The sequence below is a fragment of the Macrobrachium nipponense genome, chromosome 21, assembly GCF_015104395.2.
Source record: "Macrobrachium nipponense isolate FS-2020 chromosome 21, ASM1510439v2, whole genome shotgun sequence".
In the NCBI taxonomy this organism is placed as follows: Eukaryota; Metazoa; Arthropoda; class Malacostraca; order Decapoda; family Palaemonidae; genus Macrobrachium; species Macrobrachium nipponense.
Window position 1 is genome coordinate 38,321,455 of NC_087212.1, and position 26,500 is coordinate 38,347,954.

The 26,500-nt window shown below is 35.5% G+C and overlaps 1 protein-coding gene across 2 annotated transcripts in view; it reads left to right on the plus strand.

Annotated features, from left to right (window-relative positions):
* Nucleotides 1-26,500, plus strand: part of LOC135197942 (uncharacterized) — a 121,268-nt gene that overhangs the window by 41,969 nt on the left and 52,799 nt on the right. For both annotated transcript variants that reach the window (XM_064225223.1, XM_064225224.1), the window contains exon 2: nt 22,668-22,821. The gene's annotated coding sequence lies outside the window, so the exon portion shown is untranslated. The remainder of the gene's footprint in view (nt 1-22,667; nt 22,822-26,500) is intronic.

Genomic DNA, 26,500 nt, shown 5'->3' on the forward strand with positions numbered 1-26,500 from the left:
AAATTATAATAACTATTAACAAAGTGGGGAGCTTGCACGTTTGTAGTTTTCCGTAAAAGAAAACTACGGAGATGGCTTTGTCTGTCCGTCCGCACTTTTCTGTCCGACCTCAGATCTAAAAAACTACTGAGGCTAGAGGGCTGCAATCTGGTATGTTCCTCATCTGCCTTCCAATCATCAAACATACTAAATTTCAGCCCTTTAGCCTCAGCATTTTTTTCTTTATCTTATTTAAGGTTAATGTTAGCCATGATCGTACATCTGACATCGCTATAGGACAGACCATCGGACCGTGGTTGAAAGTTTCATGGGCCGCTGCTCATACAGCAGTATACGCTGTACAGAAAACTCGTATGTGCCGATTCGGCGCATATTTTACTTGTTGCGTGCGTGTATACGTTTACTGATACGTGACTATGATAAATACTTTCGAAGGGAGTGTTGACTTCACCCAAATTATTCGGTGTCAATTACCGGTAAGCATCTGTGGTCACCTGTGTATCAGTGTATTTAGTTGTTGAAAGTTTTTCTTATATTATGTTCATTGCATGTGTGAAAATGCATATTGGTTTTCGAAATCTAAATAGTCCTTCTTCAGTGATTTTTTAGGTGATGTTCATTGAAATAGAAAATAAGACAGACTTATCCTGAATGGTCATAATTCGCCTTTCTTGCACATCAGTATTGGTCAGTAAGTGACCAAAGTTCGTAATTCGGTGGATTGAAAGAGCCTTTTTTACGGCAGAATTTTATCATTATTATTATTATTATTATTATTATTATTATTATTATTATTATTATTATTATTATTATTATTATTATTATTATTATTATTATTTGGCCTATAGCAGTCATTCTGTTCGACTGGGTGTGTTTTTTTTTATAGTGTGGGGTTCCGTGTTGTATCTTGCCTCCTTAGGAGTCCATCACTTTTCTTACTATGTTCGCTGTTTCTATTAGCACACTCTTCTGCATGAGCCCTGGAGCTACTTCAGCATATAATTTTTCCAGGTTCCTTTTCAGGGATCTTGGGATCGTGCTTAGTGTTCCTATGATTATGGGTGCAATTTCCACTGGCATATCCCATATCCGTCTTATTTCTATTATCAGCTCCTGATACTTATCAATTTTTTTTTTCTCTCTTTCTCATCTACTCTGGTGTCCCAAGGTATTGCGACATCAATGAGTGATACTTTCTTCTTGGTTGTGTCAATCATCGTCATGGCTTTAGAGGTGATGATGATATATCTAGTACGATGATCATCATCACGGTGACTACTCCTGTTCTGATAATAATCCCTCTGTTTTCCCAGCTCCTTGGTCTTATTTCATGAATCACTAAGAAACTCCGCCTTTTCTTTGGATGATGGGAGACTATTCGGTTATTGCCCTGCATTAGTTTTAAAAATATTAAATTTCCATTCGAATAAAGACTAAGTCACTCGCCCTTGAAATTGCCTAATTTTTGTGTCAGTACTTTGAAATATCAATTGTTTAATGACTATTGTGGGTTACCCGTTTACAGTTGTTTTTCTCGATGATAATAAGGGTTTACGTAATGCTTAGATTCGACCCGTATGATATATTAATTAACTGTGTTCTTTGTCTTAACATTCTCCTTACAGGACCCTATACATATAATATATATATAATATATATATATATATATATAATATATATATATATATGTATATAATAGATATATATATATATATATATATATATATAGATATAGATATATATATATATATATATATATATATTTATATCTAGAGAGAGAGAGAGAGAGAGAGAGAGAGAGAGAGAGAGAGAGAGAGAGAGAGAGAGACCTCTTCCGTTGAACTCCTTCGGTATGTTTGTCTCCTAAAGTGAGGCAATAGAAAAATGTAAAACAAAAAATTAATTATTTAATTTATCAGTTAAACGAAATTATTAATTTTATCTTGCATAAGGTTCGCCGTAGACCTTACTAGACCTTTGAGGTGTCTGTGAAATAATTGTGATTGACTTATTTAAAGAAGCTACCTTACGATGAAGCAAGCAGATGCCAGTTGAGACCCGTGGAAGACTCCTCATTAATACGACGAAGTATAGGCGAAGAAGGTCTTGCACCAATTGTGAGGCTTTGAGGGAAAGGGGAAAGGAGAGGAAATATTTGTGATCGACGTATCAGAAGAAATCAGCATACGAGGAAGCAAGTAGATACAAATTAATAGCCCATGGAAGTGCCTTTCTATACAAAGAAGAAGAAGAAGAAGAAGAAGAAGAAGAAGAAGAAGAAGATCTTGCATCAGCTCGGGGGGTTTGAGGGGAAAAGGGGAAAGGTTGGGGGTGGGGTGTCAAAGAGGGGAAGGGGTCTTCTACCCCCCTTCCCCACCCCACCCCGTTTTCCCTTTCTCCCATCTCAATGTTGATCGACACGGTAAATGAAATGTCACCGGGCGTGGATGTCTGCGAGGGTCTCAAGAGTCCCTGAGAGAAATATTTCACGCGCGTAAAAACTGGAGTGGAGTATTTGGAGGTAGGTAATCTATGAGGGTCGTCCGTTATCACCCGTCGCAGTCTGTTATTCATCGCGACGACGAAGCGCGCGCGCGCGCCCGCTCTTTCGTTCGTGTACGTAGCCTCCTCCTCCTCCTCCTCCCTCTTCTTCTTCTTCTTCTTCTTCTTCTTCTTTCCAATCCCCTCTTCTTCCTCCCTCCCCCCTTCACCTCCTCCTCCTCCTCTCTGATTTATGAGACAGAGACACACGGACTTCTCCAAGGTTCCTGGTTTATTCTCTCTCTCTCTCTCTCTCTCTCTCTCTCTCTCTCTCTCTCTCTTGTGGTATTCTGATCTTCTAAAATACAATTCCTAAGTAATATCCCATTGTCTTCTTGCTATTACATTCAACTCATTGGGTTTTTTTTATTCTCCCTTTACATTTATTATTGTCTGTTTGTTGATATTGTTATCAGCATTCATTGATTGATTTTATCTGTTGACGAAGTGAGAGACTTCGTCGTATACATTCATCATTCATCCGATTTCCGTTCATCGTAGATTTATGAACCGTAGGAGAGTCGATCCTCCCGTTCTCTGGAACGAATGATACCTCTCGTTTTACTTTCTTCCCAGGAATAGGCGCGGTAAAGAGGGAAAGTTTGCGCTCCTGCTGTTTCACTGGTTTTTGCGCTTTCTCTTTACTTTCCCCAGCAACACCTTAAATTTGTTGTATCGTCCTTCAGAATTTTTGTATGACAAAAGATTTGTTTTATCGCCATGCAGAATTTTTGTATGTCAGAAATGGATTTGTTGTATCGTCATACAGAACTTTTATCCGACAAAAATAGATCTGTTGTATCGTTATACAGAACTTCTGTCGCAGAGAGATAGATCTGTATATCGTCATACAGAATCGTATTAAAAAAATAAATTTGTTGTATGGTCCCACAGAATTTTTGTATGACAAAAATAGATTTGATGTATCGCCATACAGAACTTTTGTTTAACAAGAATGGATTTGTTGTATCGTCCTACAGATCTTTGGTATGACAGAAATGAGTTTGTTGTATCGTCCTACAAATCTTTGGTATGACAGAAATGGATTTGTTGTATCGTTCTACAGATCTTTGGTATGACAGAAATGGATTTGTTGTATCGTCCTACAGATCTTTGGTATGACAGAAATAGATTTGTTGTATCTTCATACAGAACTTTTGTATGAGAGGGAAAGACAGGAACGAATCAAATTTGCCCTTTAAAGCTCTTCTACTAGTCTTTGCAATTTCTCTTCACTTCGACAGTCAGCACTGTCATCAGTTTTATTGGTCTACAGAACTGTGGTATGAAAAATTAAACGTTTGGAACAAATGTTTTGCACAGTCAGACTCTTCCACCAGCCTTTTCTTTAGTTTTTCACTATCCACAGTCAGCACTCTATCACCGGTTTTATTGGTATACAGAACTCTTGTATAAATGACAAAAATGTTGGCACTTTTGAAGCAAGTTTTATTGATCCGTCAAGCTCAGTTTACCATAGCTGTTGCTTTTTAGTCAGCTTCATGGTACCCAAAACAATGGCTACTCAGCTTCATGGTACCCAAAACAGTGGCTATTCAGCTTCATGGTACCCAAAAAAGAGGATACTCAGCTTCATGGTACCCAAAACAGTGGCTACTCAGCTTCATGGTACCCAAAACAGTGGCTACTCAGCTTCATGGTACCCAAAACAGTTGCTATTCAGCTTCATGGTACCCAAAACAGAGGATACTCAGCTTCATGGCACCCAAAACAGAGGATACTCAGCTTCATGGTACCCAAAACAATGGCCTGGTTATTTTTAGAGTCTTATTATCAGAAGATTGAGATAAATTCAGACGCCTGAAACTTGTTCAATCAGTATAAGGGAGAGAGAGAGAGAGAGAGAGAGAGAGAGAGAGAGAGAGAGAGAGAGATAAATGCCGGCAGCATGCCTAATGTGGTGCACTCTAGGCAAGGTTTCTTCGGTCCCCAGATCTCTTTTTACCTTTTCATTTGTTCTCACCTAGCTGTCCAACTCCTTCAACATGTTATAACAGAGGCTCGTAGTATGATCGGTAGCATTCTCGTCTATCAAGCGAAGGTATTCTGGTGCGACTCAAAGTAGTTAGAAGACTGTGGTGTTCACAGCCAATGGAAAAAGGGCGTGAGGCTAGCAACCGCATCCCCTTAAAAGGATTGCTGAGAAATGCGCGTTAAACCAGAAAAAAATTCGAGCTGGGACAGGTAGCTGCTTGAGGTTGCCCTCTCCGTCGGTCTCTTTAAGAGTTTCTTCATCTCGAACGCCGAAATAATTTCATTAACAATCATTTCTATCCAGTCTCCTTTCATGCAAGTCGAAGTTTGATCCCATACTATAGCTAATAAATACAATGACAATAATGTAATGCATGTTTTCCGGTATATTGTATATTATTTTAGTATACTTACCTTAGGAAGTTTAAAGGAATATTCAACTGTCTCCATAACTAGCCTTAGTAAGAATTAGATGTATATTGGACAACTTTTGAAAATGATTTATGGTTCACCGAAAAAGATTCATAAGAAAAATTAAGGTGGTGAAATATAATATTGAATCGGCTGACGCAGTCATTAATTTCTTATGAACCTTGTTTAAAAGACGGCCTTGTCCCTTTAAAAAATAATAATTATAATGATAATATATTTTATTATTATACTTTGTTACTCTTGTTATTTATTTTTTTATTTTTTTCTGGGGTAAGGATGGGATTTTCGTACTTACGCTGGTTCTCTCTCCCCCACCCCTCCCTTGCTAATAATAATAATAATAATAATAATAATAATAATAATAATAATAATAATAATAATAATAATAATAATAGTAGTAGAATATATATTTTTTCATTTTGATCATTTTGCTTATGTTGAACTGGAATGTTTCTTTTGTGTGTGCTTTTTAAGGTAAGCGGGTAAGGGTGGAACTTTGGAACTTTCGTTGGTCCTTCGCCACGCCTGGCAATTTTTGCCAGGATCAACTTTTTAAAAATATGAATAAAAATTTATTATATTAATGTAACTCGGCACAAAATGTGGACTTATACTAATGGCGGACGTATTTTGACATTTGGAAATATTTCCTCTTCGATTAGCGAGAGAGAGAGAGAGAGAGAGAGAGAGAGAGAGAGAGAGAGAGAGAGAGAGAGGTGGTTTTGAATGTGGCATTTCTGGAGAGTCGAAAAACTTTACAGAAAAAAGAATCGTGGGTCCAAAATTTAAAGAAAAAATCGTAAATGCATTTGAAAATGCATTTTGAGAAAGTTATGCAAATAAGGCATCCAGCCCGTGTTTGCGGGAATTATTGGCCGAAATTACAATAAATATGAACTTATTAATTCCCTTAATTAGAAAACTCAAAATGATGCTTAGGTATAATTATAAAACTCAAACGCCGCATAATTGATATTTATTAACAGGTATAAGTAGATAATTATCCATAATTGACAGCATTCTAGTGGAAAAACTAATATGTCATTATATCCATTTCATTGATGAATGCAATTAGGGTAATTATCATTATGTCATTAACTGGTACAACCGTATTTAGGCAGCGTAATAACCCACCGCCGGCCCGAGGGAGTTGTAGTAATGTAGTAATAATTCATTGTAGTACGGTAGTAAAAATAATAGTATTATAGTGGCGTTACCCTGAATCGTTGTGGCCGGTGTCAACATATCGGAGGTGATATAATGTGAGCTGATGGCACTTGTAAGGATTCTCTCAATTTGAGAGAGAGAGAGAGAGAGAGAGAGAGAGAGAGAGAGAATTTCCATATAGGAAAAGTGTGTCTGTGTCTTGATAGAGAGAGAGAGAGAGAGAGAGAAGAGAGAGAGATTTTCTAGGAAAAGGTGTGCTATGCTTGATGAGAGAGAGAGAAGAGAGAGAGAGAATTTTCCATATGGAAAAGTGTGTCCTGTGTCCTTGATATAGAGAGAGAGAGAGAGAGAGAGAGAGAGAGAGAGAGAGAGAGAGAGAGAGAGAATTTTCCATATAGGAAAAGTGTGTGTGTGTCTTGAGAGAGAGAGAGAGAGAGAGGAGAGAGAGAGAGAGAGAGAGAATTTTCCATATAGGAAAAGCGTGTGTGTGCGTCTGTGCCTCGTGAGAGAGAGAGAGACAGACAGACAGACAGACAGACAGACAGACAGACAGAGAGGGGTGGGGGGGGGGGGGGGGGCGGACGAGTAATTTGTGTTCTATAGAATCGCTAGGTAGTGATTAACAATACAACTTGTATACCTTTCGCATGATACGAGTTATTTGCCTGTTGTAGGGATTCTCTCAGTTTGAGAGAGAGAGAGAGAGAGAGAGAGAGAGAGAGAGAGAGAGAGAGCTAGCTTATTAACGCATCACAGGTGATAAAGAAATTATCTTGAATATCATAAACTATTTACTCATAATTGCACGAAATATTATGTTCTTTAACAGAATTTTTGATCGTGAGAGATAATGTTCTTCTAATTTAACATTGAATCAACTTTATAAGCTAAATTAACTCTAAAAAACGAAAACCCCAAAACTCTAGGAGTGGAATTCCATTGATTGGTTACTGGACTGACCAGTCTCATTTTCAGAAGCGACTGTATCTTCTCTTATTAGTTTTCTGTAAAAGAAAACTATTGTGACGGCTGTTTGTCTGTCCGTCCGCACTTTTTCTGTCTGCCCTCAGATTTTAAAAACTACTGAGGTTAGAGCGCTGCAAATTGGTATAGTGATCACCCACCTTCTAATTATCAAACATACCAAATTGCAGCATACTAGCCTTAGTAGCTTTTATTTCTTTTAATCCTAAAGTTAGTCATGATCGTGCATCTGACTTTGAGCTGCGAATAATTTCTTACTAGTTTCATATAAGAGCTTAATTATTTTTTTTACGTTCACGAAAATGATCTCTTAACAAACAATCACTTGTTTGTGACGATACTGATTATGATAACGATAACATTCCCACGTATTTCAAGTGAATGATGATCGATATACATCCGTTAGTATTTTTATCACCAATAATTAATCCTGGCATTGCTATTACTTTCGACTGATGTTGATGTTACTACAAAATCAACAACTACAACTAATAATAATAATAATAATAATAATAATAATAATAATAATAATAATAATAAAATAACAATAATAATAATGACTATTACACGTATTAGAGCGTCAATTAAATAACATGAGATGACGAAATAGTCATGTCAATTAAATATATAACGAAACTAAGGAATGAAAATACCGATTTTATTACAATACAGAATATCTCATGAAGTTTTAGGTATACATACACACACACACACATATATATATATAGTAGATATATATATATATATATATATATATATATATATATATATTATACGTGTAAATATATATATATATATATATATATATATATATATATATATATTATATATATATATATATTTAGGTCGTGTCTGAAAGCTTCATGGGCCACGGCTCATACATTATACACTGTGCAGAAAACTCGATTGCGCCGAGGGCATTTTTTACTTGCTTTTATTTCTGTACTCAAGATACTTTAAGAGAGCTGCTTCAATAGCATCCTGGAATGTAATAAATTTTACGACCTTCTGCCTTTGAAGGTGGGAGGAGGTGACGGTTATATCCGTGTCTGGATGTATGAATATCCGTGTGTTTATGAAATCTCTTGAAAACGGATAAATTGCTTTTATTATTCGTGTCTCTTAATGCTTAGAAATCTATAAATATTTGGATGTCAGTAAGTGAAATGACCTATTTGTGTTATCTTTTCTCAGTATTTTTTTTTTTTTATCTTTCCTAGATAGTGACCCCCTAGGGTTGTAACCAAGTATGTATCCACCTTTGCAGTGTGTTTAATACAAGCCCGTTGGGGATTACCGTTTAAACAAACAAAAGCCTGTAAATATCACGAAGATGATGACCCTCAGGCAATATTAGTCCCAAGCAATGTTAGTCTCAGCCAGCCTCGGTTCTATGACTTATTTACTTAGTAATTTCATTTCGCATTTTGATAGATTCATTTGTTCATTTTGGCTCGTTAACCGTCGTATTTATTCTATATTTATTATTATTTTTTTTGTAATACGTAGTTCTTATTCGTGCACATTTATCAACTTATTAATAATCCAGTTTGGTCTTGTATGGCTTAGTAATAGGCACGGGCTATTATGTATCCTAATTAATTGGTTTAACTGAGTTTTATACATAATTGTTTCATCCCAGAAATTGTCATATTGTTCACATCGGGTATAGTTCCCCCGAGATGTCTTCAAATTGTCTCTTAACCCTGCGAAGAGAGAATTTTTTTTTCATATAATTGCTAATGATGAAGCCATCACCTATACATTGACTCCTAGTACCCTCTAGATATAATATATTTCCAAGGTTAACCCGGTAATCTCATGTAATTCCATGGGTAACCAGGTGGTCTCATCCGTTTCCAAGATTACGCGAGGAAGTGCCTGTACAATTTTCAGCGTGAGTATCTAGGTATTCTCATACATTCGTATAAATACCCAGGAGATTTCATACATTCCCTTAAATACCCAGGAATTCTCATAGTTTTATTTCTCTGTAACCTAGTTAGTGCCTTTATATTTCCTTAAGAGACTTGAACTTCACATTCAAAACACCAAGAGGTCAAAAAAAGTGTGCCCTTGAGTAATCCATTCGTCTTATGAGTAACTAATTTTCTTCATGTTTGTTAAGGACTGTAACCCTGCTATAAACGGTAGCGGAGACCTTATTTATCCTTCGATTCATATTTGATAACCATCCATTACAGAAAAGCCTTGATGAATCCTACTTGAAAAAATCTTGCTTACGGTACAAGTCAAAGTGACCTCAGAATAGTTTGGAAGCAAAATTTCCAAGATATTTTTTTTAGTGTGAGAGAGAGAGAGAGAGAGAGAGAGAGAGAGAGAGAGAGAGAGAGAGAGAGAGAGAGGTGGGCGATCAATCAAAATTCAGTGAGCTTTATAGTTTAGTATCTAACTGTACACTTTAGTTGGATCGATGTTTATTTGCGTTTGTGACGTTCATAAAATTTATAGAATAAAGCCAAATACTTTTAAATACAACTGCTGTTGTGCATGTATTTATATATTTCAAAACGAATGGAAGCTGAAATAGACTAGAAACAATTTCACACCGGCGATGTTACTATAGTGAATGAAGAATGTTATGGTTTTCGACAAGCTCTTTTGATCTGGGACGACATTGTACTTCAAAAATTTTAGATTGTTTTTCGTGTTTAATTTTCATGAAAGTTTCCTCCAGAATTCTCCTTTCAGCGACTTTTCATAATGGGGTTCTTTGTACTGTGTCTGTACTCAGTACTTTTGCAGGTTTGAAATTACTGTTCGGTTTTATCGGGTCTCTTTTGGAGAGGACTTGTACTTATTACAGAGTTTTACTCATCCACCTGTCTATTGTATTTTCTAGGAAATAAGATGATTCATTTCTTACCTATCCGGGGTGATAAGAGATACAAATTTTTTTTTTACAATATTTTGGTAACTTTTTCTTATGAACTTGGTACAGTATATGATGTACTTTTTGTGCCATAGACAGTCGCAAATATATATATATATATATATATATATATATATATATATATATATATATATATATATATATATATATAAATATACACACATTTATATATACATTATATATGTATATACATTATGTATAATATTTTTTGGTCACATAAAACTATGACATTTTTATATTCACAAAAACTAAGCCACACAAATCGTATAATATCGAATGGCCTATAGCTTGGAAAAAGCATGCTCTCAATCAGAATTGTTCTAGTTTATATAGATGTTTCTGCACTGCCATGATACCAAACTGGACCTTTGGTTTAAATATAACGATACTGTCGACTTTAACCACTCGGCTATCAAGAAAGGTATATCTTCGTGATTGTATATCAACTCGACTACGTATATCCTTGGAATTAAATGACGAGTTAAAACACGGAAATCATTGTGATGTTTAGAAGATCAGATTTTCTCCGAAGTTTAAGTAATAACTTTTGTTTTGCGAAGCGTGAAAAGATCCACTGAGCGGCCCCTTTTGTTGTAACAACAGACATAAGCTACAATATTGAGACTTTAATTCCACATGACTTCTCACTAATTCTCATTTTCGATTTTCGATTTCAGGAGTAGCAACCTGTGTTTTTTCTTTTTCTTTTTCTTCTATGTAACTGGTAACCTATGTGTGAGCTTTTTCCTTGTGGTAATCGGTAAACTTGCCTTTTTGCTTTAGGTAGCCGGTATTTTTTATGTTTTAATTTGTGCTTAATTTTTAGTTTTCAGTTTTTATGCTCAGGAGTTGGTATTTTGTTTTCTAATCTTTTGAGGGGAGGGCGGATGAGGGTCCGTATAGTAACCAGTCATTTTTTTTCTTAATAAAACGAGGCATTTCCTTGTCAATACAGCCATCGGTCAAGTATTATGTAATTTTATGTCAATATGCAAACGGGTTTTCTTGTTTTTTTATTTTATCTGTTTGGTAATTTTCGAAATGATTTATTGGGTTGTCGACTGTTTTACATTTGTTTTTATATAATTTACCTTACCGATTTCATGAAAAACCGACATATTCTATCCCTGTGATACATTAAAAGTCTTCCATTGGCTACATCGACCACCTGTCAGAAGAACGATTTTACTCTAGATTAAGCAGAAGAGGAATCGTTTTCTAAATGACCTTGATTTCGTTCCCCTTACTTCGTTATGTGGAAAGTTTCGACTTACCACGGAAACTAACCACTCGATGAGCACCATTAAATGGAATTATAAACTCTACTTAACTTAGCTGTCCAACTCCTTCAACTTTATATTGCTCCCATTTCCACCTCTCATTTCAAATGGAATGTATAGTTTGATTTAATCCAGTGTGTAACAACGAAAACCTACGGGAAATAATCTTCACATTTCATATTTGCCGTCGTCTAGTCCAGGGTCAGCTGGTTTCGGCGCTGGCCCCTTTTTTTGATACTCACAATAGATTCTGGGGTCGAGCTTCGGAAATGACCCTAAGATCGGGACGTGCCGTCCGACATTATGCCATATGGACGATCCAGATTGATAGCATTTAGGGTTACTTGCGATAAATAACTTAAATTTATGGATGATGTTTACATCGTCACCGACTCACGCATAAAAAATTATGATGTGCCAGACAATACTTTGTTCTAAAATTTAAACATATACGGAGAAAATTACATGGGTATGTGCTTGGGTAATAACGCGTTACATGATACTGTTTACTTATTGTTGTTTGTTATGTGATATGCGCCGTTATTAGTTGTTTTGAGCAGGTACCTACGTAAAGTTTACACTAGTAAAAAAGAGGTGATATTTTTTTAATATTCACAATTTCAGTAAAAGAATTTCTCCTTGTGGTTTTAATATCAGTAATTATGATACAGGCACTTATCATCCTTTGTTCATATCAGTGGCAAATTCATCTGTACAAAATTAGCCATTAGGTTGTTAACATTAATAATTTCAGTAAGAGAATTTCTCTTTTATGTAATTTATTTACGATTTTACCTTAAGTTAAAAAAAATCTACCATTCATCAATATTGATAGCATAAAGAAAAAATTCCTGTGTTATTTATTAAGATTAAAAATAATACTAAAAAAATTTCTCCCTCATTTTTTACACAGATAACACGAGTAATAGAATGTCTTTATTATTTATAAATATCAATAACACAAGCATAAATTCTTTTCTCATATTTGAGGGTATTGATGACATATGTAAAGTAATTTCTAACTCATTTGTCAATATTCATGACGCAGATTAAATGATTCTCAAGTTAATGATGGATTGTTCTGAGGCAAGAAAGCAAGCACACAATAAAAAAAAGAAATCAGTTGTTGTTGTTGTACTGGAATAGGTTAATATAAAGATTAACAGAAACCTCTAAGCTTAATTGTTTATTCCTTGTGAAGACCTGATTTCTTATCTTAGAACTTGGAACGTCAATATCCTCAACTAAAATACTTATAAAAGACAGGCCAAGAGTAAACATAAACAACAATTTGCAAAGTAGAGAGAATGTTACGCAAGATAGGAATGATAATAATAGGTTCGATTTAACAGACTCAGTTTTCGTGTATTTGCTCCGTAAAGTAACTGATTTGGATAACACGAAGCTGACCGCGATGAATAATGATATAGAAAAATATCAGATATATGTGATAAATTATATATATCATATTTTGTGGTATAATAAGTTTTTTTCTTTTATTTATAAGAGCAAGTATCCTTAGCTGATTTGTGGTGATATGTCATACACACTTCTGTGATCGCATACGTTGTCTGGTTAATACTAACGTGTAATATTTATTGCGACGTGTTACACCGAATAATTTCCTGTACTAACAAAGACGTTGTTTATATTATTGGCTGAGTGTAAGCAGACCTTCATTTGGCTGACAACATCTTGGTTTTATTCTTAGCAAATATTTGAACCGAATGATTAAGAGAAGATTAATTTACTTCCTTGGTTAATGAAGGCAATTTCCTCTTAATTAATCATTCTAATTATATAGTTTCTTACTTACCTTTACTCTTGGTTAATTTTATTAGAATAAAAAATAACGAGAATATTAAATAGTTCGGCTGTTATAATAACGAATTAACAATGATTGTACATGAATGTTACCAGAAACTTAAAAGCGCTTGTCTGTTTTATTGTTCCTTTTGCTAATTGTTATTTTTCTGTTTCTGATATAGTTTACGTGACGACTTCGTTATTATCTTAATTAAGATTTTTTTTACATGAATTCTTTATTATTTTGATTCTTTTTCTTATTTTTTTCACTTGACTTCTTTATTATTTTGATTCAGATTTTTTTTTTTACATGACGACTTCGTTATTATTTTGATTCAGATTTTTGTACATGAATTCATTATTATTTTGGCTCTATTTTTTTTTTTACATGACGACATCATTATTATTTTGATTAAGTTTTTTTTTAAATAAATTTGTTATTATTTGATTAAAATTTTATTTTACGTGACGAATTCGTTATTATTTTGAATAAGATTTGTTTTTTTACACGAATTCTTTATTAATTTGATTCTCATTTTAGTTTTTTTACATGACGACTTCGTTATTATTCTTATTAAGATCTTATCTTTTTTTTTCCTACATGAAGACTTCGTTATTATTTTGATTAAGATTTATTTTTTAAATGATTTTGCTATTATTTTGATTGAGATTTTCTTTACACGATGACTTCGTTATTATTTTGTTTCTGATTTTCTTTTTGTCGTGATGACTTTATTATTTTAATCAAGAACTTAATTTTTTTACATAACGACTTCTCCCCAGCGCTAATTATGCTTGATGAATCGCTATGCCTCTAAGTTTGTAAGCGTGATATCTATCTTGAAATGAATTAGTCACTTCTGATAATGTACTACGCCCATTGGGTCACTAATTCTGTCGACGAAGAGTGTTTTAGAATACATACTGTCACTGTGGTACCCGTCCCAAATATGATTCCGCAACAATCATCTTGAACTGGAATGGAACAGAATGAAAATGTTCGAGTGAAGTCTCGATATGGAACAAATTGCGTCTCATTCATTCGTGGTTACGCTGCGCAGCGTTAATATCCGTGAGAAGTTTCTTTGAAGTATCTCACACTGAACTTGAAAGTTCCGTGTTAATAATTTTTTTTATATTCAGTCTGAAGTGACTGACAGAAAAAAAAGTGTTCGCATTTATATAATTTATATAGTTTCTTAATGAAGGTAGAATTGCTTTGTTTCAGTGTTATTTTTACACATTTTTTTCTATACCCAATACAAAATATAAAAGGAAAAAAGATGTGTTGTTATAAATTATCATTTGTGATTGACATATACTTTGGATATGTATTCTTTGCTACTTGGATAATACACAAATATACACTTTTGCATATTTCATATGTACAAACGATATATCGCAAGTAAAATTAATTTTTTATAGTTGGCATATTTATTGTGATTATAATGAATTATGTTATTTATTCTGGTTAGCGTGTTTTGTATTTTTGTCTTATTTTGTCATCGTTGTGCTCTGCTTATTTCGTTTTGTCTTATTTCTATAAAAATCACATTGTGTCTTTTTTGTTACTAAGAAACTTTTGTATATTTTTTCTTTTGTATTTCTAGTTTATCGCCATAATCTTTCCCGTTAAATTTTAATCGAGATAAAAAAAAAATACTTTCGTAAGATTCGATGTACTATTTATCTATGTGTGCTATGTTTGTTTTCATTCTAACTAACAGCATTTACTGGCAGAGGGATAAATAAACAACGGCTTAAGTTGCCTTTGGAAATAATGAGATTATAAAATAACCGAATGGTACGTCTTTCATAACAAAAGCAATCTGTATATTCTGAGGTTATATCTCTGTTTTAAGCTTTTGTTTGCGACAAAGATTTTTGATAACAGTAATAATATGATTTTCATTCATTAATGATAGTGATACGATTTTCAGTCATTATTAAAAGTGCTAATATGATTTATTTCAGGTCAAAATTATTTACAAATGCCTAGGCAGGGACAGAGGCAGTGAAAATGCAGTTGATTATTATTATTATTATTATTATTATTATTATTATTATTATTATTATTATTATTATTATTATTATCGGAAATGAGTTGAAATTCATGCGGCCCCAAACCTAACAAGCCATAAACGCAAAACGAAAACTGCCACGTAAAAACTGAACGTTCATTTACAAAAATATAAGGGAATGCAGAGGAAATGAAAATATAGTACAAACTAACTGTAACGCATATATATATATATATATATATATATATATATATATATATATATATATATATATATATATATACAAACACGTAAATAAACACAAAACATAGTCTTTGTTTACGACGAGAAATGCCGCCGTTGGCCGTAATCTATCCCCAAAGCTGCCCCATAGATACCTTGCACAGGACGAAATAGCCCTTTAAAGCTCTTTGCCTTTCCGGAGTTATTTTAGTGAATGAACTCGACACCTTTACTCTGCCTGCAAAGCCTTCATAGTACCTGTCGGGGGAATGCGGCGTCATTCCAGGCATAACAACCCCAGTCGCGAAACGCCCAGGTGTGTCGCCGACCTCGTCTGGACCAGGTCAGAGGAAGTACTGACGCAGCGACTGGCTATCCCCAAATGAGAGTCCTACCCCGCCCACCGAGTGCCACACATGCTCAGTGAAGCCTCGGATGCCAGCCGCCCTCCTCCCACCACCGACGGCATCCTCTGGGTGGTTCCCTCTCCCACCCTATCCCGGACGGCCGCCCCCTCGACAGGTGGGCTCTCGGTGGCACTATGGAAATGGACAAAAATGACTCTTTCTGCTTCTGTCTGAAATCAGGGAATGGTGAAAACGTTTAGTGACGGAATATTATGAAACAGGACGGTGTAGATGTCGCAGTAATGATCAAGTATCGCGTCCCAACCGACCTGATCGGAGGCACGTTTGATCGTACGCCAGTAAATGGATGCCAAAGGGAATGTTATTGAAAAAGGATGCTTCGGTCTAGTAGCTAAAAACTTACAATTTGCCAAGTTTTTTTCTTTGTCATTCCGGTTTTGTTCCTTTGTCAGAATTCTGGTGACAGACCCTACAGCCTCATGAGAGCAATAAGCACCTTTACCAAGGTAAACCAAATGTCTAGAATTAGGGTTTGTTTTGGTTCGTGCATTCCCATTTTCTTTTAGACGATACCTTAAATAGAAAACGGTCATTCACGTTGCTTCTTGTTTCTTCCATAAATATGATTTTTCAACTTCCTCTTCACCTGTTGTAGCAAACTGAGAGAGAGAGAGAGAGAGAGAGAGAGAGAGAGAGAGAGAGAGAGAGAGAGAGAGAGAGAGAGAGAGAGAGAGAGAGAGAGAGAGAGAGAGGCAGAGAGAGGCAGAGAGAATTACAGTGTACTTGTGAATGATTGTGTATGGGGTTTCCTATATTTATTCTTCAAGTTTATTCATCACTGCTGAACATTTTATTTGTTCCTTTTTCTGGAATACGAATAAAGTTATTTTTAATTCACGTAGATGTCGAGCGTTTATTGGACTTGTCATCCGTTGTTTATTTGTACAGCAGCTCGCGTATGGAACTAAATCCATATCTCTCTCTCTCTCTCTCTCTCTCTCTCTCTCTCTCTCTCTCTCTCTCTCTCTCTCTCTCTCTCTGTTAATCTGTGAACTCTACTGAATCAGAAAAATGAAAGATGAACGAAACAGATAGTTGAGAGAGAGAGAGAGAGAGAGAGAGAGGAGAGAGAGAGAGAGAGAGAGAGAGGAAGCTGGTCGTAGATACGCAATCTTCTATCGATTTTATGCAAATCTTTCTGGTTCCCTTTCGCGATCTCTCCTTTCCATCCTCAAGCGACAAGAACATAGTCCTCACCGGCACTGAGCAAACCAAAGGTTCCTCTCTCTCTCTCTCTCTCTCTCTCTCTCTCTCTCTCTCTCTCTCTCTCTCTCTCTCCTCTAGCATTGCCTTCTTTCCCTTAACTACAAAGAAACAGTTGAATGCCACTGTCATATTACACTTGCGTAGACTGTTTTTGAATCGTAAAAAGTCAGTCTATTTTGTGATATACTTATCTTAGTCTTAAGTCATTTTGGCAAGCGGTAATTTTGCTTTGGTTTGCTTTTTCGTTGCTGATTAGTGACGGCAACTTTCCTTAGGCAACTACCTTTAGGCAACTAGCCGCGGCACCCTTAAGACAACTATCCTCAGTTCCCATATCCTTACACATCAGTGCTTAAGGCAGCTGTACTGAGGCATCCTGTCCATAAGGCAATTATCCTCAGGCAACTGTCCTTGGGCAATCATCCATAGGCAACCATCCCGTCCCGTCAACGTGTTTCTTAGGTTCAGCCTTAGGAGAAAAGACAGCGAAATACGGTTGTGGAGAGTCATGAGAGCCCCCGATTGAGGAACATGAAAGAAAACGGGAGAGTTTTAAGGAGAGAGAGAGAGAGAGAGAGAGAGATGGATGGATATAGTAGTGAAGACGGGATGGGTGGGGAGAGGAGAGGGGGAGAGGAAGGGAGGGAAGGAGTGGGTGTAGGAGGCAGGCGTTTGTTAGCGCCAGCGCTAGCGCCGGCGACGACACCTCCGTCGGATATTGTGAACATGTTGGGTTTAATTCACTATTAAATCCTGTTGCTTGTTCAATGAACAATGGCTCAACAGCTGCCCCCGCCGATTGCATTAGCGCATAATACGTGCAAGTGCCGCGGAAATTGCAACAAATTTGGATTCTTTCCGTCGGGGGTTGGTGCATTCAGATTTAAGGTGTCAGGGTAACGGGAGTGGGTGGGGGGAACGGTGGGAAGGGGAGGTGGAAGGTTTTGCGTGACGAGGGGAAATCGCCCCCCTCCCCCCCCCCATTTCTTTGTATGTGGCAATATTATAAATCTGGTCGTGAGTGCAGATCATTGTCTGAAAATAACTGAAGTTCATTTTAATGATGTTCGCAGCTACGGTCATAATAATGTTATTTTAGTCATGCTAATTAGTATTAGAGTGAAATCGATTTCTGTGGCAGTGAAGTCGTTCGGTGCGTGATATCCACGTGTCTTTGCCAAAAATTTTTTTTTGAAACGATCAAATAGCAAGATAAGAAAAAATATCGGTCAAAATATCTCCTCTTTTGTGTTCGCCATCTCGACATAAAAAATCAGAAGAGGTGACGTTGGAAAGGTACTGTAGGTGTATATATATATCTATATATATATATGTATATATATGTAATGTATGTATATTGTTATTTATGTATGTATGTATACCTTGTGTGTGTTTGATATATGTATATATACATATATATATGTATAAAATAAATATATATTCTATACAAATACGTGCGTGTGTTTGTATATATGTATATATATAATATATATGTATATATATATATATATATGTATATTATATAAACATAATATATTATTATACTATATATGATATATATATGTATGTATATATATATATATATATATATATATATATATATATATATATATATATATTATATATATTGTGACCCGGGGAGGGGAAACGCTCTGGGCCAGCGCTTCCCAACAGGAACTAACAGTCGCGTTCTATCTTTTGATTCATGTTTATGGATCGAGTGAATATTTATATCTGACGCCCTGCCTGCTGCCGGCCGGGCCAGGCCAGGCCACTCCCGGCCTAAAATACTTAAGAGACTTCAGTCACCCGCGGTACTATTTAAGCTCCGGCAGATCTGACTCCCTTTTCGACGGTGCTCCATTTGCGCGGGCGATGATGCTTCGCAATGGACTCCTTGCAAAAATGAATGAATAAATATGATAAATTGGCGAGAAGGAAGGGGCGAGGGAAATGCCGTTCGGACAGGGAGAGGATTGTCATGGAGATTTTTTTTTTTTTTTCTTTTTGGAGGCTGAGAGAAAACGAGAGGTTCTTTGTGAAGCGAGGAGTAATGCATGTATGTATATATGTATATATATATATATATATAATATATATATATATATACACACACACACACACACCAACACACACACATATATATATATATATATATATATATATATATATATATATTACATACATACATAATATAATAGCATATATATGTATACATTCATTCATACGTACATATATATATATATATATATATATATATATATATATATATAGTATATAAATGTATGTATGTGTGCATGCATATATGCATGCATGCATGTTGTGCATATGAATGACAAATGATTTCAACTTCATAAAGGCAGACGAATCGTTTTTAAACTTAATAAAACTTGAACTGCGAAAAACGCCAGTATATTCTGGTACCCTGGCATCATTAGTGAGTATATGTTGCAAAAAACACAAAACAAAAAAATTCACAAAGAAAAACAAATCACCAGCCAGGACAGGTCAGTGAATGGATCGCGTAGACATATGCGTGTATAGTCTTTCATTTTTGGTATATTTTTCTCGGTGTAATTTTGTTTATCTACTTTTTAGTTTTCAGTAAAAGAAATCTGTTTGTTTTGACTTTATCTGTCCGTCCGCCCTCATGTCTTAAAAACTTCTCTGACTAGAGGGCTGCAAATTGGTATGTTGATCATCCACCCTCCAGTCATCAAATATACCAAATTGCAGCCTTCTAGCCTCAGTAGTTATTATTTTATTTAAGGTTAAAGTTAGCTATAATCGTACTTCTGGCAGCGCTATAGGTACCAACAACATAGGCCACCACCTGACCGTGGGTGAGTTTCTTGGGCCGCGGCCAAGTGTTTAATGGGCTGCGGCTGAGGCCACCACCGGACAAAAAATTCTATTATTAGTTGATATCTATTTGCCACTATTGGCTTTATTCATTTATTGGTGAATTAGACGTGCGCACAAAATGCAAACTGTAATTAGAGTAAGTTTGGTCTAACCTCTTGATGACTCGTGACCCCTAATGACTTGCCCAATATGGTTCCTTACCCCCTTTGCTTAAGTCCACTTAAGTCCTATTTGTTGACAACATAACTTAATATAGTTACTTAAATATATACCATAGGTATGAAAAACTAGGAATAGAACATACACAAAAATCGAAAGCATTTATACTTTTATATAGTTATTTATTTACAAAATGTACCCATGAATACATTGACACATTAAAGTTGAATATATACAAATGTCCAGAGATCAAGACCCATACCCCCAGTATGTGGTTCCCATATCCCCATGGATACCTCCTTTTAAGGTCCCCCGGTATAAGGGATCCTGAGACAACCTTGAAGTTGACTCTTGTGTTGCTGTACAAATCTGGTTCATCGTAAAGAGCTTTTTTTTAAATTCAGATCTTTGGTTTCGTGTCACTGACTGAAATTCCTTGATAATGACCCCCAACGTTTTGACCCGGTATGCATTCACTTTTGCGGCGTGCTTAATACAAGCCCGTTGGGGGTCACCGTAAAAACATAAACAAAAGGCTGTTAATACCTTAAAGATAATGACCAGCAAGAAATATTAGATCTAGATAACGGCCTCCGAAAACCCTTTTGGGGCCACTGTCTGTCTAGGACAGATCCAGTTTCCAAAGAGTTGCCTTAGCGAAACGAAATTGGGTTTGCGGGACTCGCAATTCCATCGTAAACTATGTGGATGTATTTATTATTATGCTCCTTATCATCTTCCTTAGCCGTCCTGATTTATCATATATATATATTATATATATATATATATATATATATATATATATATATATATATATATATATATATATATATATATAATATATATATATATATATATATATATATATATATATATATATATATATATATATATATATATATATATATATATATATATATATATATATATATATATATATATATATATATATATATATATATATATATATATATATATATATATATATATATATATATGAGAAGAAACTCATGCCATATGGATCATCATCTCTAGCTAAATGACAAGCCTATGAAGATCAGTGGCATTTTAAGAAATATTCTATACAACTGGTAATGTATTCAGATGATTTCATATTAGGGGCCCTTCCCCCCACCCCACCTCTGAGTTAATAACATAGGACCAGTGTATCAAAAGAAAATATGAAATTTTGTGAGGGGGATTTCACACTCATAAATGCTGATGGCGTTCATGTGATGGTAATTGCCTTAGTATAGCTAGTGCTTGAAACTTGGTGTTACGGGACATATTTAAACAGGTAAATAAAATAAAAACACGCAAAATTGTTAACACGAAGCGGACAGACATTATCGCGTCATACTGAACGCCGCTAACTGAAAGAAGCGGCGAGTGGAAACAGAGGGGATAGAAATGTAATTTTAATGAAAAAAAAAGTAACCAAATAAGAGGGCGATGTTATGTGAGGATGAGAAATGGCCCCCCAAAAAAAGTCAGCCAAGAAATCTGTTGTCGATTCACCAGTCTAAAAAAAGAATAGAAAAAAAGGCCAAGAGTTCATTATTAGAGTTAAGAGAATTAAAAAAAGGTGGGGTGAATTTGAGGAAGTGAGACGGACCTCGGCTTCCTAGTAACGTGAATTGAACCTGGATGTTTTCACGATGAATTCACCAGATCTTTATTAACACGCTGCCGCCTAGGAGTCAATTTAATCAATACGTTACTCGGTTTTATTAGATCCCTCGTCCCGTCAGATCTAACGTAAGGACGGTAAGGGCATAAAATCAATTTGTTAGTAGATGTTTTTGTCTATGTATACAAACGGGTTTTATGTATAAGTGTATTTGAATACATGAATGTATGAGGCTACATGTGCATATGCAAATATGCTTTCGTATGTATACAGGTGGATTTTATTTTCCCTCGTGGCTTATATCTTTATTTATGGATTTATCACGTTCCTAACTTTCGTTATTCAGTTATATATATATATATATATATATATATATATATATATATATATATATATATGTGTGTGTGTGTGTGTGTGTGTGTGTGTGTGTGTGTATGAGGCTACATGTGCATATGCAAATATGCTTTCGTATATTTACAGGTGGACTTTAATTTCTGAAATATATATTCAAGTACATACATGTGTGTGTTAGTGGTTTATGTGTGTACATTTATGCTTCTATGGATGCTTCCCTTTGTATACAAACTTTAATATATATATTTATATATATATATATATATATATATATATATATATATATACACATATACATATACAGATGTATGTTAATTTTTGACATATATTCAGGTACATACTTGTGTGTGAGTGTGTATGTTTTAGTGAAGCAAACGTGCTTATGTCTACATGTTTGGATGCTTTCGTATGTATACAAACATGTTCTACCATTTTGATAAGCATATTATTTGAGTGCATACGTGTTTCGTAAATGATGTGATGTATACGGACACATGTACTATAATGCATAGATTCTTTGGTGTAGGAGAGAGAGAGAGAGAGAGAGAGAGAGAGAGAGAGAGAGAGAGAGAGAGAGAGAGGAGAATAATATGTACCCCACAGAATCACAAGGTAATGATTAGCAACAGAACTTGAATAGTATCTTTTGTTTCATCCTTACAGACATGATACCAGTTATTTACCTCATGGGTAAATTGGGCAAACATGAGGAGAGTGTTCCTGCCTCTTTGTGGCCTGACGTACCCTGAGGAGATTCCCAGGTGTGACCTGGGCCCGCATAAATACCAAGAGCTTCAGGGCCGCCTTAGGAGTCAAGGTAAGGCGGAATGTATGCTAGTTAAAGTTATTATCATTACGAGCTTGTAGGCTCGCACTACACTGCGCTAGAACCCGGCGCTGGCCGTCATGTCACCCCCCCCCCCCCCGCGTCACCCGATCCCCTACCCGGCGGACAAACAGCTCTGCAGGAGGAGGGTGGATGTGTCATGTCTCCCCTACTTACCCGGCCCCCATGCGGTGCGTACAAATAGGTTTAGAGGAGGAGGGTGGGTGTGTCATATCTCCCCTACCTTCCCCATCCCCTACCTACCGCGCCCCTACCCGGTGCGGACAAGCAAGAAAGGACTACTCGGATTTTATTATTATAGATTATTATTTGGAAGGAGTCCCTCTTTTAGGGCATTGTTATTAAAAAAACAATTGCAGTTTCAACAGCATTTAGCCTGTAGAGAGTCCTCTCTGTTTTTCGTATTATATTCCTCTCTTTTGCAGGTAGCTAGTATAACAAAAGCAGAATATCTTTCCGTGTCCTTTGGAAATTTATTATAACATTTACCTGCAGGCGAGAAGAACATAATAAGAAGAATAGAAAAGAGACTCTAAGAGCCTAATGCCGTTGAATCAGCAATTGTATTATTATTATTGGTGTTGAAAGATGGTTTCGGCTTCTACGACCATTTGCGTGTTTACACGACTTCTTTTCCGTAAGTACTAAAGTTCACTATACACTGACCTCGCTCTTGATTGATATCTCAAGGTTACCACGTGAGGGACATACATCTGTACCTCATATATGTGTAAAAGAACGTTTTCCTCCACACCAAAGCCAAAAAGGTGAACTTAGACCAACTAAAGAGCTTTTTGAATATCTCTCTCTCTCTCTCTCAATATATATGATATATGTATAATATATATATATATATATATATATATATATATATATATATATATATATGTGTGTGTGTGTGTGTGTGTGTGTGTGTGTGTGTGTGTGTGTGTGTGTGGGTGGGTTTGTATGTCTGTATGTATGTATGTATTTGAAACCGACATTTGAAATGTAACCCAGGATGATTCCCGGCAGAAAGGATCCTTAGTAATAGGAATTCATCCCCCTTATATATTGCCAGTTATTGCGTTATTTATGAAAGCTAGGCACGTCATTATTTTTTTTATTTTTCGTACTTAATCAGTTCCCGTTGCCCAGTAATTAACATGCGTAATCTTTGATATTTTGTCATTCGTCTTTTGATGTTGTCATTGCGATGCTGGTCAACGTGACAACTGATGATCTGAGCTTGTTTTCAGTTAATATTCTGATGCCTGTTTGTTTTGGGGGTATTGTCATATAAGGTTTACTATGGTGTCAAGCCCTAAGTCCCCTCCAATTCTAGCCTTCTTTCCTTTTTATTATTCTTCGAGATTTATCCAGTGTTCATACCGTTCAAAATGTATATTTCATTCATTACGGTATCATATGTCAATTAGAAAATTATCTTAATATTGTGGAGTAGTTATTAGTTTGGTAGAATTTAGCGGTTCTTCCTCTTGGCACAAGTATCGTACTCTGTAGGCTTACTTAGAATTAAAACTGTTAAAATATTCAATTAGGATGAGAGTGGTAATGATGGGCACAGACCAGTGTGTTAGAAAAGGCAGATCACGCAATCGAACCTTGTTGTTTGTGATATTAAAAATTTTAATACTAACATAATGTTACCGTGAGATTTTACTGAATGAAAATGTAAGTGTACTTATGTCTTTTTACGTCATTGACTTGACTTTTTATTCCACTTTCAACTGTGCTTTTATATACACTATGTTTGGTAAATCAGAAAATATCATGAAAGATCGTCTATCAAAAACCGAATATAAAAAAGTCACGAAACTAAGAACATCACTGTCTGGGTCGATCTTTTTTTTTAACCTACATTATTAGAGGTAGAAATTCGTGTTCACGAATAACATGAGACGTTAGCTAAACGGGAAACAAGGTTCGTACAAGTTATAAATTGACTTTTAGTAGCGACAGACCGGCTGTATGTAAACCCTGGTGGGAACCGTCTCACGTTGCCCTGCCCTTAAATTAACTCTCTCTCTCTCTCTCTCTCTCTCTCTCTCTCTCTCTCTCTCTCTCTCTCTCCTCTCTCTGTTGTATGTGTGTGTGTGTATTCTTACATTCCTTGCGTATATGCATGTAGGATATTCAAATATTTATTTCAATTTTTTTATGTTATACCTTGCATGGACCTCTCTCTCTCTCTCTCTCTCTCTCTCTCTCTCTCTCTCTCTCTCTCTCTCTCTCCCTGCATCCGCATATTTCGTGCGTATGTGCACGCAAATTATTTGAATAATGGATTTCAAATTGTATATTTCTTATCTTTTATGTTTCCTTTGTGCTAAGATTGTGAGCGTCGTCGGCATTCAATATAAATATCTCATCGTAAATTTTGTATTTACGGATTATTATTATTATTATTTTTTTTTTTTAAGGGATGGGGCAGGGTTTAGGGCATCCCGAATTACCTTACAATAGGATGTGAGAGATCCGTAATCTTCGCTATATTTCGTTTGTAGAACTTCATGTTGTAAAAATTCGTTTTATTTTTTTTTTTGCTGTTTTCGAGAATATTTGTGCAGGCAAAGCAACACTCGAATCAATCAGTCATTTTCACTTCATCTCTCAGTCGTAGTTCTGTTCTTGCTCTGGTGTTCCTTGGACTCATGACCTTCACTCTTCTTGGAGGGTGAATTTTGTTACCTCCGTCTGATTAAACCACAACTTTCTTCCTTTTTTTTATTTTTTTATGGACCTGGGCTTCTAGTATAGAAAAATAAAAGTATCTAATGAATGGGTCTTGCAAGTTGCACTTACTTAAAAATTAGATATTTATGATTCTCATGCTACATAAAAATTATATATATATATTAGTATATATATATATATAGTATATATATATATATTTATATATATGTATATATATATATATATATTTATATATATATATATATATATATATATATATATATATATATACATATACATGCATACATACATGTGTATGTGTTTGATAGCGTTAAATATTCACTTCAACTGTACCTCGTTTATAAAACATGTTGGGATTCCTCGTTACACGGAATGTGTAATTGAAATAAATCATTGGATGTCTGTTCTCTCTCTCTGTCAGTGTTGTAATACTTTAACACAGACACACATTATATATATACATACATACATACATATATATATATATATATATATATATATATATATATATATATATATATATATATATAAGTGTGTGTGTGTGTGTATAGTGAATGAGTTTCTTTACTGGCTCTGTTCTATAGCTAATTGATATAGATATTTTTTGCCAAATAAATCTGACTGAGTAATTTACGCACACGCCAAAAACAGTAATGGTCGATGAAGCCGCAGTATTATTATAATTGCTAGTTGCATTTACAGGCCTTCGCCGTTAACCTCACATACCACACAGGATAGGTTTCCCATGCCCAGATATTTACCCGGGTTCCCTCGTTCATGCCTGCGTGCCCGAACCCGCCCATTACAGCGTAGTCGGGTCTCACGCTTGTCAATTTATCAACTCACCGGAAGGCGGCACGTACGCCGACGCAGGTCATTAGCATATTTGGCACCTGGTACCTGAGACGTGACACCTGTGTGAGAGAGCCTTTAACGCCACCCTACACCAGCC